The 12,500-nt window shown below is 31.2% G+C and overlaps 1 protein-coding gene across 3 annotated transcripts in view; it reads right to left on the bottom strand.

Moving 5' to 3' along the window:
* SETD9 (SET domain containing 9) overlaps window positions 1–12,500 on the bottom strand; it is a 142,506-nt gene that overhangs the window by 46,662 nt on the left and 83,344 nt on the right. The gene's annotated exons all lie outside the window — the stretch shown is intronic.

The raw sequence follows: 12,500 nt of genomic DNA, 5'->3' as shown, positions 1-12,500 counted from the left end.
TTTCTTTAAGCCATTATACAAATAATCATACATCAATATCTTTGATAAATCAAGAACTGCTCTTCCAATATAAATTGATTTAACCATTACAATACTTTCCTTTTCCATATGATTAGCAGAAAAGTTCTCTGAAAAAAACTCTTCTCTCTTAAAACTTGGTTTATTTATCAATCTCGAAGCTTCTTTCCAAGATGTTGCAAATCTAATGTTTTGCCTGTTTCTAACATTCTCCATTGTCTTTCCAAAGACAGCATTATTCATCAACTTATAAAAATCCCTTCAAATTTTACTTTTGTATTTGTTCTCATATCTGTATTGAATTTAATATACTTTTTCATCCAAGGACTTTGTTTAAATTTTAAAACTCTATGAATTTTAGCTACTCTCAATCCTTCTCTCAAAACTGTTTTAAGCTTCTCTGATGCAAAACATATCACTCTTTATCATAGAATGTTGTTAATAATTTTTCTGTTGATTTGCCTTTAATATTGAAACTTTTATGATAACCACTTAACCATTCTTTCTTTGGGGTTTCTTTCTCGCATGCAAAAGGAAGGTCTTTATGCTTATTATGAAGATCACTCGGGTACCTCAAATCAACTTCAAAATAATAACCTTCTTCTTCCTCATTCAATTCCTCTTGAGAAGAAATAACAATATTTATCAAAGCCTTTTCATAATCCTTTTCTTCCACCCACTCTAATTTACCATAAGGCAGAGATTGAGAGATTGCCCATCCATACAAATTATTAGCATCAAAATACATCAAATAAATACTATCTTTTTCACTATCATAATTTGGAAGATATTTATTATTTGCTTTAGCATATCTTTTTGAACATACTTGTGATATTCCACCTCTCTTAGACTTCTCATCATCAAAAGCATATCTATATCACTGATTAAATCTATATCTTATTTTGTCATTTTCAACATTGCACTCCAAGCTAAACCAGGAGCTGTGAAATAGTGGGCAGGATCTAATCCATAACAATTTTTATTATGACAGAGTGATCTAAAAGCTTCAAACACATCAGCTAACAATAAAACATCTGCTTTTAGATACAAATCATGATATTCTCCAAGGTTCTTTATCTTAAATATTTTCCATATTTCTTGTGCGTGTTTATATTCCTTATCACTTATCTCTTCTTCATAAAGGTTATTATAGAAACTTTCTTTTGAAGGAAGTTGTGTTTCTTTAAATCTCATAAATGAATCCATATAATCATAAGGATAAATTCCCTTACTTGTAAGAATTTTCTCTTTACTTTGAATTTCATTCCTTGTTTGAATTTCCTCTCTCGTTAGAATTCCCTCTTTAATCAGAATTTCCTCTTTAGTTAGAATTTTCTTTATAAATAGAATTTTATCTTCAGTTAGAATTTCTTCATTAATTTCCTCATTAATTAGAATTTTCTCTTTACTTTGAATTCTCTCTTTAATCTGAATTTCCTCTTTAGTTAGAATTTCCTCTTTTGGAAAGAATGAATTAAGATTTGGAAAAGACCCTGTGGAGCTAGATTTGATGCTAGGTAGGCTAGTGGTGTTCCCATAAACTTGTAAGAATCTAGAAACCTAATACGAGTTAAAGGTTTTGTGAATATCATTTTTATAAATGAAATATACTTTTGACTTGTGTTTGTTATGGCAGAAATATTCCCAGGTGTTTTTGAAAGTTCATTTATAAATAGATGTGTATCATAGTTGGCGCTGTTGTGAAGAAAGACTGGAATAAAAGAAGGAAATTTATAATCAAGATTACAACAGGAATGAGCGGGACCTCTATATTTACCAGAAGATGACAATGATCCCTAACTTTAGACTCCTCAATTTCCCCCTCACAAATATGACAGATATTGTTCTTTCTAAATTCTAATTTTTCTTCTTTGGTTAATTTCATCGGTTCATTTGTTTCCTTCATTAATTTAGTTAGTCTTATACATTCCTTTTCTAATCGTTTTACAAACTCTTGTGAAGCTTCTTTTCCACTATAATATTCAAGTTTGTTATACTTTTCTCCAACAGATGATTTGATATAATAACAGAAACCACAAGGAATATGTTTTTGATATTTATTTGTATACAATTCTTTTGGATTAGGAGAAGCAGTATTTAACTTTTTTAGGATACATTCAAAATCAGCATATATCACAAATGAGTGCATGATAGATTTATTATAATCTTCAAAAGAAATCTTTTCACCAGGTTTCGGCATTGTAATTACAGCTGATTTATGATTACTACAATATTTTGAATGTTGTTCTAATCGTTCTTTTGTGTGAAATGAATTAAGACATCGCTTACAAGGATATATTTTGTTTGCTGTTCTGAATACCTGAGAAGAGATTAATCTTGATAAATTATTGATGTATGTATAATGTGAATTCTTTCCAACACTAAAATATAAAAGATCAATGTGTGTTTCTTCCTTTTTATAGTTGTTTGAAATTTTTAATATTTGAACTTTGTTTGTATCCGTTAATCCAAATACATTAATAGAAAGATTATTCTTTTTCTCAAATTTAGGAATATCTGTTAGTGGCATTGGGAATTTAAAATCTTTAATGTCCAAGGTATTCTCAGATTTCATATATTGTTTTACTCTTTCTGAATTACAATTTGGTGGATGTAAGTGAGCAAGAACAGACCAGAGAAAACATTTATTATCATTGTTCTTAATATTAATAACTGCCTTCTTTAGTTTTATTTATTTTGGTAATTCAATATAAGAAGAAACTTCAAGAGGGTTTGATTTTAGAATGTATATATCTAAAAAGATGATTTTTTAATATAAAATCCACTTCCTACACTGTATTATCAACATCCTCCTCTTGTCTTGATAGTTCTTCATAAACCCCACTATTCAAAAAATCTTGAAATGATGTTATAAAATGAAGATCTGTTCTCATATAAGGAGTTTGTTCTTCATCTTGTCTTTTCATATTCATTTTCACTCCCATATAAAACTTTAAAGTTTTCATTTCTTTTAATGTCTTTCTAGTAACTTTTTCAACATCAGGTTTCACTATTTCAATTGATTCAGCTTTTGATGATGGACCGGGTTCTCCAAATTGAAAAATCCTTATTTTTATATGCCCTTAAAATGGCCCATCAGTGTTTTCAATATAATAGTCTCCCTTTACTTTAAACTCATTTTTCTTGTGTTTTTGTGATTGAAGATGTCTATTATAACTACTCTTCAAAACATCCTTTGAGCAGATATCACAATGTTTTCTTTCCAACTCAAGAGGAGATATTTGATGAAATAGATTAAATGTGTGTTTGTTGGTTCGAAGGTGTTTTTTATGATGTTTATATTCGTGATTACAAACATCGCAGTATGTTGTATTCACCATATTTATATAATAAAACTTTGCTTAAACTAAAATTTTCTTGATGAAAATTTTGTTTAATTTATAGGTGAATCTGTGCTTAAAACCATATTTTCCTCCAACTTTTTTCACTTAATAAATACAATGTTTCAAGACACAAAAGACAAGTTTCAATCAATCTCTTCATTTGTAAAAGATACTAAGAAATATGTCAAGGATGTAAAATTGAACAAAGATAAATATAACAACTATTGGATAAAAACAATTATGGTGGATATGATGAGTTCTTCAATTTCCTTCAGTGGAAGGGCTTTTAGTATACCTGGTAGAACATCAATTAAAATATCTCTGACAAAAGTTTCTCCTCTCCTTCTGGTAATATATTCAAAACTAGAAAAAGCAATGAAACAAGAAAAAGTATCAAAAAACAAAAACCTTATGGATGAAGCTTTAGAAAGAAAAGATAAGACCATCTGTAATATGCAAGGAGAAATTTGTATTTTTTTCAAAAACCCGAAAGATGTAAATCCTGATGAAATAAAGGATGTTAATATATCAGGTGAAATGACATTTCATTCAGTCGTAGTGAAGGATCATTTTAAAATTACTTATAATATAAAAAATGTTGTCGTTGAATCTGGTAATGAAAAAAAGTATATCGATGGTAATATTATTAAATATGAGTCAATATACAACTGAAAGTATAGATGAATTTCAGTTTAAGTAAAGTTTTACTTTATAAATATGCTAGAGTTCCCTGATTCTCCATATGACAAATTTGAGAATTGTCCTGCATGTGAAAGGTGTGGATTAAACACAGAGTCAAAAGCCTATAAACAATGTATATTCTGTGATAATCTTCTAATTAATGATAATAAAAAAATTAAAAAGGAAAATAATTATTTTAGATTTACACCAAAAATGAATTACTTTAGAAGATTCATTAGAGAAATGAATGTAAAGTATGAGAGTGATAACACACCTTTCCTTACAAGGGAAGAAACTGAACGTATTAGAGAAATGTTCAAAGGATTGTTGTTATATATTATTCATGGATGTGATTTTCAGGGAAATATCAACACAAGATATTGCATAAATAAAATAATGGATTATCTTGAAATTAAATCTGAACTTAGGATAAAATATAGAGTTTCTAAAAGAGCCAATACTAAATTAAATAACCTGTTTTCCAAATATATAAATGAATGATTTTTTACCCATTTGGGAAAATAAGATAAAATTTAACAATCATAAAAATCTTCCAAATTCATTAAGATGTCTCATAGTTGGTTCAAGCGGATGTGGAAAAACCTGCTTACTTTTGAAGATGCTCCTGACTCCCAACTTTTTAGATTATGATAATTTAATAATTTTCACAAAGTCGAGTTTTCAACCAGAGTATCAACTACTCTCACAAGGTTTTAATGCTGGTCTTCAAAAAGTAGATCTAATCGGTTTATTTAAACTTCAAAAAAACCTAAATGATTATAACATTGAAGATATAATTCAACTATTTTGTGATACACAGAGATGTAAAAAAAAATAAAAACCGATAACTTGTATTCTTCGTGATAATGCGGATGATATACCCTCTCCCCAAGATTTGGATAAATAAAAAAAAACCTCGTTATCTTTGATGATTGTGTTAATGAGAGAAACCTAACGGTAATGGACAGCTACTACACAAGAGGGAGACATTCTTCTTGTAATTGTATTTATCTTAGTCAATCGTACTTTCAACTTCCTTGTCGTTCCATCAGAAACAATGCTAATACTTTTATTTTATTCAAGTTAAATTCAATAGATATAAATAATTTTTGGAGAGATAATTGTTCTACATTCTGTAGTAAAAAGGAATTTGGGGATTACATGAAGCACACGACTGAAAAATATAAATATATTGTTGTGAAACAAGATGAGATATTAAGGGATATTTTTTTTGTTTTATAAACAATTACATATATAAATGACAACTATTATTATAAATCTTGTGGGTAAATCTGCTTCTGGAAAAACTTTCATAAATCAAGGTTCTTGTGTAGTACAAATGAGAATATTGTAAATTTACTTTAAAAAACACCCCGTGATACGCATTGTATCAACAACAACTAGAGCAATAAGACCTGGAGAAGTAAAAGGTGAAGATTATCACTATATTTCAGTGGAGGAACATATGCGATTGAGGAATGAAGGTCAAATATTTGAGGAGGTTTCTCTTGGTACAACAAAATATTCACATTGTAAGAGTGAGTTAAGGAAACTAAAATCTGGAGGTCTTGGGATATTAGAAACTAATCCAGAAGGAACGAGACAAATTATTAAACATCTGAGCGGAGTGGAGATTTTATCATTCGGTTTTGATGTTGATGAAGAAACTCAACGCAAATGTATGAAAAGCAGAGATGCAAGTATTAGTGAAGAAGAAATTACAACTCGTATTAATGTTAATAAAGAATTTGATGAAATATTTAAAGAATTGGATTTATTTGAACACATCTACTTGGATGATGAAGAAAAGGAAAATTTCTCTGTTGATCTTCACAATTCATTCAATGGTATTTTCCAATAAATGAATGGATGCGAAAGAAAGAGCAAGAAGATTTAAGGAACATCAAGAGTTGGTTTCAAAAGTTGTAAAACAACAGGAAGACATAAAGAAGAAACACAGACAGAAACTAATGGGTGAAGAAGCATTTGAAAGAAAACAAGAGAAATTTTTTAAACCACTTTTAAAAACTTCCAAAGAAAAAAATGAAAGATGTTTCCACATTTCCCACCGTAGAATATACTCCTAAAAAACTTCAAATGTTAAAAGATTTTGATCAAATGATGGAGGAAGAATTAGAATATGATGATGAAGGTTTATTTCAACAACTGGAAGAGATTAATCGACCCCCTGATTATATTGTGAATGCTCTTCAAAACAATGAATATTCAGTGGATTCAAAAACCAAAGCAGGACTCATTCCAACAGAACAACCAGCAACATTTCATCTTGTTCAAGAAAAGGTATTGATATTTAATGATTAATTAAGGTTCTTGGGTTCTGCTCAACCCCCTGTTAAACTAACTCTGAGATTAATGTTGCTTCTCACAAAAGATGGAAGACAAGGTTCAACTGTGAGGGATGAATCAAAGTATATTGATAAACCATTGGATATGAAAAATAATGATGATAGAGTATATATTGATCTGCTGAACACTCTTAATTATAGGGTTAGTATTTCTGGTAAAAGTAGAAAAAATGAGGAGAAACACATTATTCAGGCTTTAAGTATCCTTGGTTCAGGTATTAGTTTTCTTCCAAATGACCCGTCGCAATTAGTTAATAGACTGTTATTGTTGTTAGGTAGTAAGATGGCTGGAAATAACAATTGTTTTAATCAAGCATCAGCCATTTTAGACCAGTTGATGAACATGAAAATAATTAATAAATCTCAATATAAAGACATTTTATCTCATAGTAAATAAGATGAGAAGCACAATCCTGAGTTTTAATTTCACGACAAGCAACCACACGTCTTCATTCCCATACCCACTACAACTTGACACAACAAAAGAATATGAGGCATCTTTATTTGTCCATGGAAACTTATAATACCTTATTTAATATACAGGAACTGATAAAAATGACAAGTTTAGTTATAATTCCGGAAGTAGATACAAAACTATAACAGTCTCACCCGGCGCATATGAGATTTCTCAAATATCTTCCGAAATTGCTCGTCTTATGAAAGAACAGGGTGATGAACCAAAAAATATTGTTATAGACATTCAAAAACATTCTTCAAAATCAACAATTAAAGTTAAAAATAACTACAAGGTTGATTTCACAATTGATAATTCATTTAGAGAGTTATTGGGTTTCTCCTCAAAAAAGATTGAAACTAATGGGACGTTTTACAGTGATAATGTCATTCAAATATCTTCAGGAATAAACTCGGTATTAATTCACTGCGATTTGATTGATGGTGCTTATAATGATGGAATAAAAACAAATACAATATTTTCCTTCAGTGCATACTCAACCCCAATTGGTTATAAATTCAATATGGAACCCAAAAATTTGGTTTATCTCCCTGTGTCAGAAAAAAACATACACGGAGTAAATTTTAGGATAACCGACCAAGATAATTGTATGATTTCTTTTAATGGGGAAATTATATCCATCAGAATTCACCTATGTGAAGTTTTCCAATAAATAAATACGATGGTTATTGTGAGGAAACACTAGTTGGGAAAATTTAAAATAATTACAGGGGAAGGGATGTTCCTTTCCCCATACTACAAGGGTGAAGGTATGTATCTTGGTAGAGGATACTATAAACCCAAGAGACAAAGGGGTGTCGGACATCAATTTAGAGGAGATGGGATAATTGATACTCCAATGGGTATCGGTTCAACTATTCTTAAATATAAAGACGTAATTGGTTCAACTGCTTCTGCTGTGGGAAATGTAGCAGGTGCTGTAAAGAGCATAAAAGATGCCCAGAAGGAATCTCCTAAATTACAAGCAATTAAAGAAATTAAGAAAGGCAAAACTCAGTTGTCCCCGCAAGAACGACAGAAAATAATTCAAATACTTGGATCAGGGTTTCAAAAGTTTTAACATCTTTTTTCCTAAATAAATACAAGTATGGAAGCAATTGATAGTATCTATGATTTGGATGATACCATTATCATCTCAAACTCCACTAAAAAAGAAGATTACTTCAAGGTAAATGCAATAACTGGAACAGACTGGAATGCAAATGGTTCAAAAAGTTTGAAATAAATAATCAATAAACCTATTTGAATCTATCCTAAAGTTTCTTGTTGTGTAAATTTAAATTCACTAAGGCTGGGAATAACACAAACGCTACAATCGTAAATGATTTCTTCTGGAAAATGTTTGGTAGTGTTCGTTTGTACATTTGAACACAAGAAGTTGAAGCGGTTGATTATGTCTCTGCTGTATCTGAAATGATGAAATTTACACTCTATACATTCAGTGATAGAATGGGAAAGGGGTCTGTCGAAGGTTTTATTCCTGATATGTCAACGGGAACAACCACAGACCCTGGATATACTCAAAGGAAAGGAGCGTATAATGATGATACAAAAGCAGTTAATAGTTTTACTGTGGCAGTTCCTCTTGAAGGTATATTTGGATTTTGTGATCATGATAAAGTTCTGTATGGTCTTAAAATTAGATTTCAACTCCAAAGGAATGATAATGAAAATAGATTGCTTTTTGGTGTTGGTAGTGCTTTTGGTGATCAGCATAAATTTGGAATTGAGGAAATGAGTTGGTATATGAGTGAATATACTCCGAATCTTAAAACAGAAGAGATGTTGAATCGAAGACTTAACTCAAAGAAACCACTCAGTGTATCATACCTCAAAAGAAGATGTCAACACGTTAAACTCAACCAAACCGCTTACATGTGGAATTTGGGTGTTCTGGAAGGAAAGCCACGATATCTGTGGATCATTTTTAAAAAGCCAGATGGTGATACTGTGCCTGATAAAAATAATGCATTGAGTGATAATGCTAAGGTGAAACAACTTCGCGTTTCTCTAGATGGAACATTTTATCCACGAGATAGATTGCAAATTAATTGGGAAAAAAATGATTTTGCTGAAGCATACAAGTCTTACCAAAAGGTGTGTGAAAGTAATGGAAATAAAGAACCTATTTTGGATATGACAGCATTTAAAAGCTTGTATACAATCTATGCGTTTGACCTGAGCACTCAAAAGAAAACTAAAAAGTCTAATCGAGTGGATACTTCCCTATACATTGAAAGAGGAGAGAGTGAAGAAGTAGATACATATTGTTTGCTTTTGGAAGAAACAGAATTGCAGATTAATACAGATAATGGTGTTATGATTAGTCTCACGTAATTTTTTTGTAAAATAAATGAGTGGCAAAGTACCAACTGGGGTATACGTTAATCAAATCAATCTTCATAAACAATCATCTTGCGTTCAAAATCAAAAGCCTTGTACGATTAACGTTAATACAATTCAGGGAAAAGGAGCAGCAAGAATTGATGTTTTGCTCACAAGAGAACAGGTTAAAATCTTGAATGATACTGGCTCACTTAAAATTAAAATGACAAAATCAATGTTGAAAAAATATTCAATAAGAGAGACGAGTGGAGGATTTCTCCCATTTCTAATTCCTTTATTTGCTGGTTTAAGTGCAGTTGGAGCATTGATGGGTGGTATTTCAACAGCGGTGAAAACTGCCAACGAAAGGAAGGCTCAACTCCAGGCCCAAAAAGAATTGGAAAGACATAACAAAGAGTTGGAGAAACAAATTAGTGGAAGTGGTGTAATTGTAGATTTTGCTGAAAAACTTGAAGGTCTGCCTGATAAAGCGAGATTGTTAGTTGGAGATATGCTTTCTTCTATCGCACAAGCAGGTGTAAAATTAACTAAAAGAGGTAATGGATTATATCTTTCTAAAATATAAATGAGCATTGATGAGTGGTTTAAAGAATTTGGAAAGAATACAACATCAAATTTACAACTTGTCAAATATTGTAAGAAATTAAAAATTCATAATGTGGTTATTTGTATGAGAGATGAATTAACAAATGTGCCTAAACATACAAAGAATATTATTATGAACTTTGAAGATAATAATGGGAACGGTTCTCATTGGCTTTCTATTTTTAATAGTCAAGACAAATATTATTTTGATAGTTTTGGTCTTCCACCACCTGTTGAAGTCATAACATTCTTACAGAATGACCGTTTTTTTTACAGCCATTTTTCCCTGCTGTGCAGGGGTTGGGCTTTTTCTTGAGGCAATGTTTTATAGCCGGATGCCCTTCCTGACGCCAACCCTGGTTGCCTCTTACGACACACAGGGATATGGTACACCGATTCTAACCGGGCATACACCGGGACCAGTACACTGGTACTCATTTCGCCGACCTCGGAAGGATGACAGGCTGAGTCAACCCCCTGGTGTTAATTCAGCAGCCAACGGGGATTGAACTCAGGACCCTGGGATCCCAAGCCGCCACCCTAACCACGAAGCCAATACCAGGCTTAACATTCTTACAGAATGGTGTTTATCAAACATTTCAAGTCCAAGAATTAAATTCCAAGTGCTGTGGTCAATTATGTCTATATGTGTTATTTCAACTCAACAAAATTAAAAAAAAATTTATGACATTATTTTTAATCTAATATAAATGACTTATGTTGGTAAAGATGGTTCTATCTTTGGTGTATCCCAAGAACTGGATATTGATTTATCAAATTATTACACAAAGGCACAGGCTGAACAACAAATATAATATAACCAAAAATATTGATATGAAAAATGCTTATAAATTAAAAAATTATCCAAGCCCGACTGATGCGAATGACTTGGTGAGATTAAGCGATTTATCACAATATATATCCTTAAATAAAATGGCCGTGTATTCCAAAGATACAGAAGTGTTGATTTTATCTCCAGGTCATACAGAATTCACAGTTCAAATTAAAATAATTTTTTATAAAGAATGGCGTATCGTTTGTATGAGAATAGAACAATGGGGGTATGATATGAATGATTTAGGGTATAATTGGTCATTTAAAGTTGACCTAGAAGACCTGGAACAATTAAATCAGTCTCGTAAGGAAGAATATTATCCAATGGGTATAGAGAATGAGTTTTGTGGAGCCACGTTTAGTAAACAACAAATAAAAGAATGTAATAAGGGTAAATATAATAATGGTTTTGCCCTCGTTTATATCATGAAAACAGAAAAAAAACAGGATTATATATAATAAGTAAGGAAATACAAAATGATTTATCTATGGGAAGATGGGGAGGTGTTTCGTGCCATAATATTATTCAAACATATATTTCTAATACATAGATGACAGCAAGAAGGCTTCAAGAAAATTATCATTTCTGTGTCCAAGCATACCTTCAAGAAAAGGGTATTCGGTATTTTAATAAATATGTTCTACAACATAAGAATGAGGTATTTTCAATAAAAGATTGGCATTATGCTGATGTTGATAAACTGACAACTTTAGATTTAATTAGAATGTTAAATAATGAAAAAATTATAAAGTTAAGAAAAGGTAAGGCTCTTTTAGAAATTCAAAAGAAATTTTATTGGTTTCCTGTTGAAAAAAAAATTATTTTGGATACAGGAATAACAAGAAATCCTGATGAATATATGTATGATATTCAATGGGGTAAAAGCGATTCAAGGATAGTAAGGGACGAGGAAGGAGTTGAAGAGAGAGGAGGAGAAAAAGGAGAAGAGAGAGAAGAAGGAGAGGGAGAAGAAAGAAGAAAGAGGAGGAGAGAGAGAAGAGAGAGAGAAGGAGAGGGAGGAGAGGGAGGAAAGAGCGAGACTAAATAAATATGAAAATATGGAAACCGATGAGATTAAAAAAAGATTGTGGGTATTACAGAAAATAATTCAACCCACTGAGGAGGAAAATGAAGAATTGACAAGTCTATTTGCAATATTTTCGACAAGACTATTGACATCGGCAAGACATTCATTTTAATTCAAGTTTTTCATTTTTTTTCTTAAATAAATGGAGGAGAGAGTGAAGGCATTTCTAAGGATTCTTTATGTTTTAAAAATTAAGATTCAAATGTGCATGTTGGAAACTAAAAAGGTTTTTGCACTCTGCAGGAATTTTTCTCATAAATAAATGAGTTATTGTCTCAAATGTAAAAAGAAAACTAATACTAAAAATATTTCATATATTAAAAGTAAGAATAACAGGGTTATACAAAAAGGTATATGTTCGTGTGTGGTTCAAAAAAAAATCATTTTATCTCCAAACACAAACTCTGAGAAGATATACAAAAGTTTTTTTTTATCAGGAAGTAAATTTACAACGACTGGAATACCAGGGGAATTACATCTACCAGGGTATTCTTTCTGTGGTCCAGGCACAAACTTGGACAAAAGATTAGATGAGGCAGACAATCCTAAATCATGGAGTAAACCCATCAATAGAGTTGATGAAGTGTGCATGAGACACGATATTGATTATGGGAATACCACAACTTTGGAAGAAAAGCATGAAGCCGATAGAGAAATGTAGTATAATTTGTCCCTGATACAAAATCCAACCTTGAGAGAAAAAGTTGATCGGTTCATCGTGAAGAAGATGATCAGTGCTAAATTGCAACTTGGACTTGGAAAT

This window comes from Eptatretus burgeri, chromosome 6 (assembly GCF_056783735.1).
Source record: "Eptatretus burgeri isolate ZD-2024b chromosome 6, Ebu_testis_v1, whole genome shotgun sequence".
NCBI classification, from domain to species: Eukaryota; Metazoa; Chordata; class Myxini; order Myxiniformes; family Myxinidae; genus Eptatretus; species Eptatretus burgeri.
This window is presented reverse-complemented; position numbering and strand designations above follow the sequence as displayed.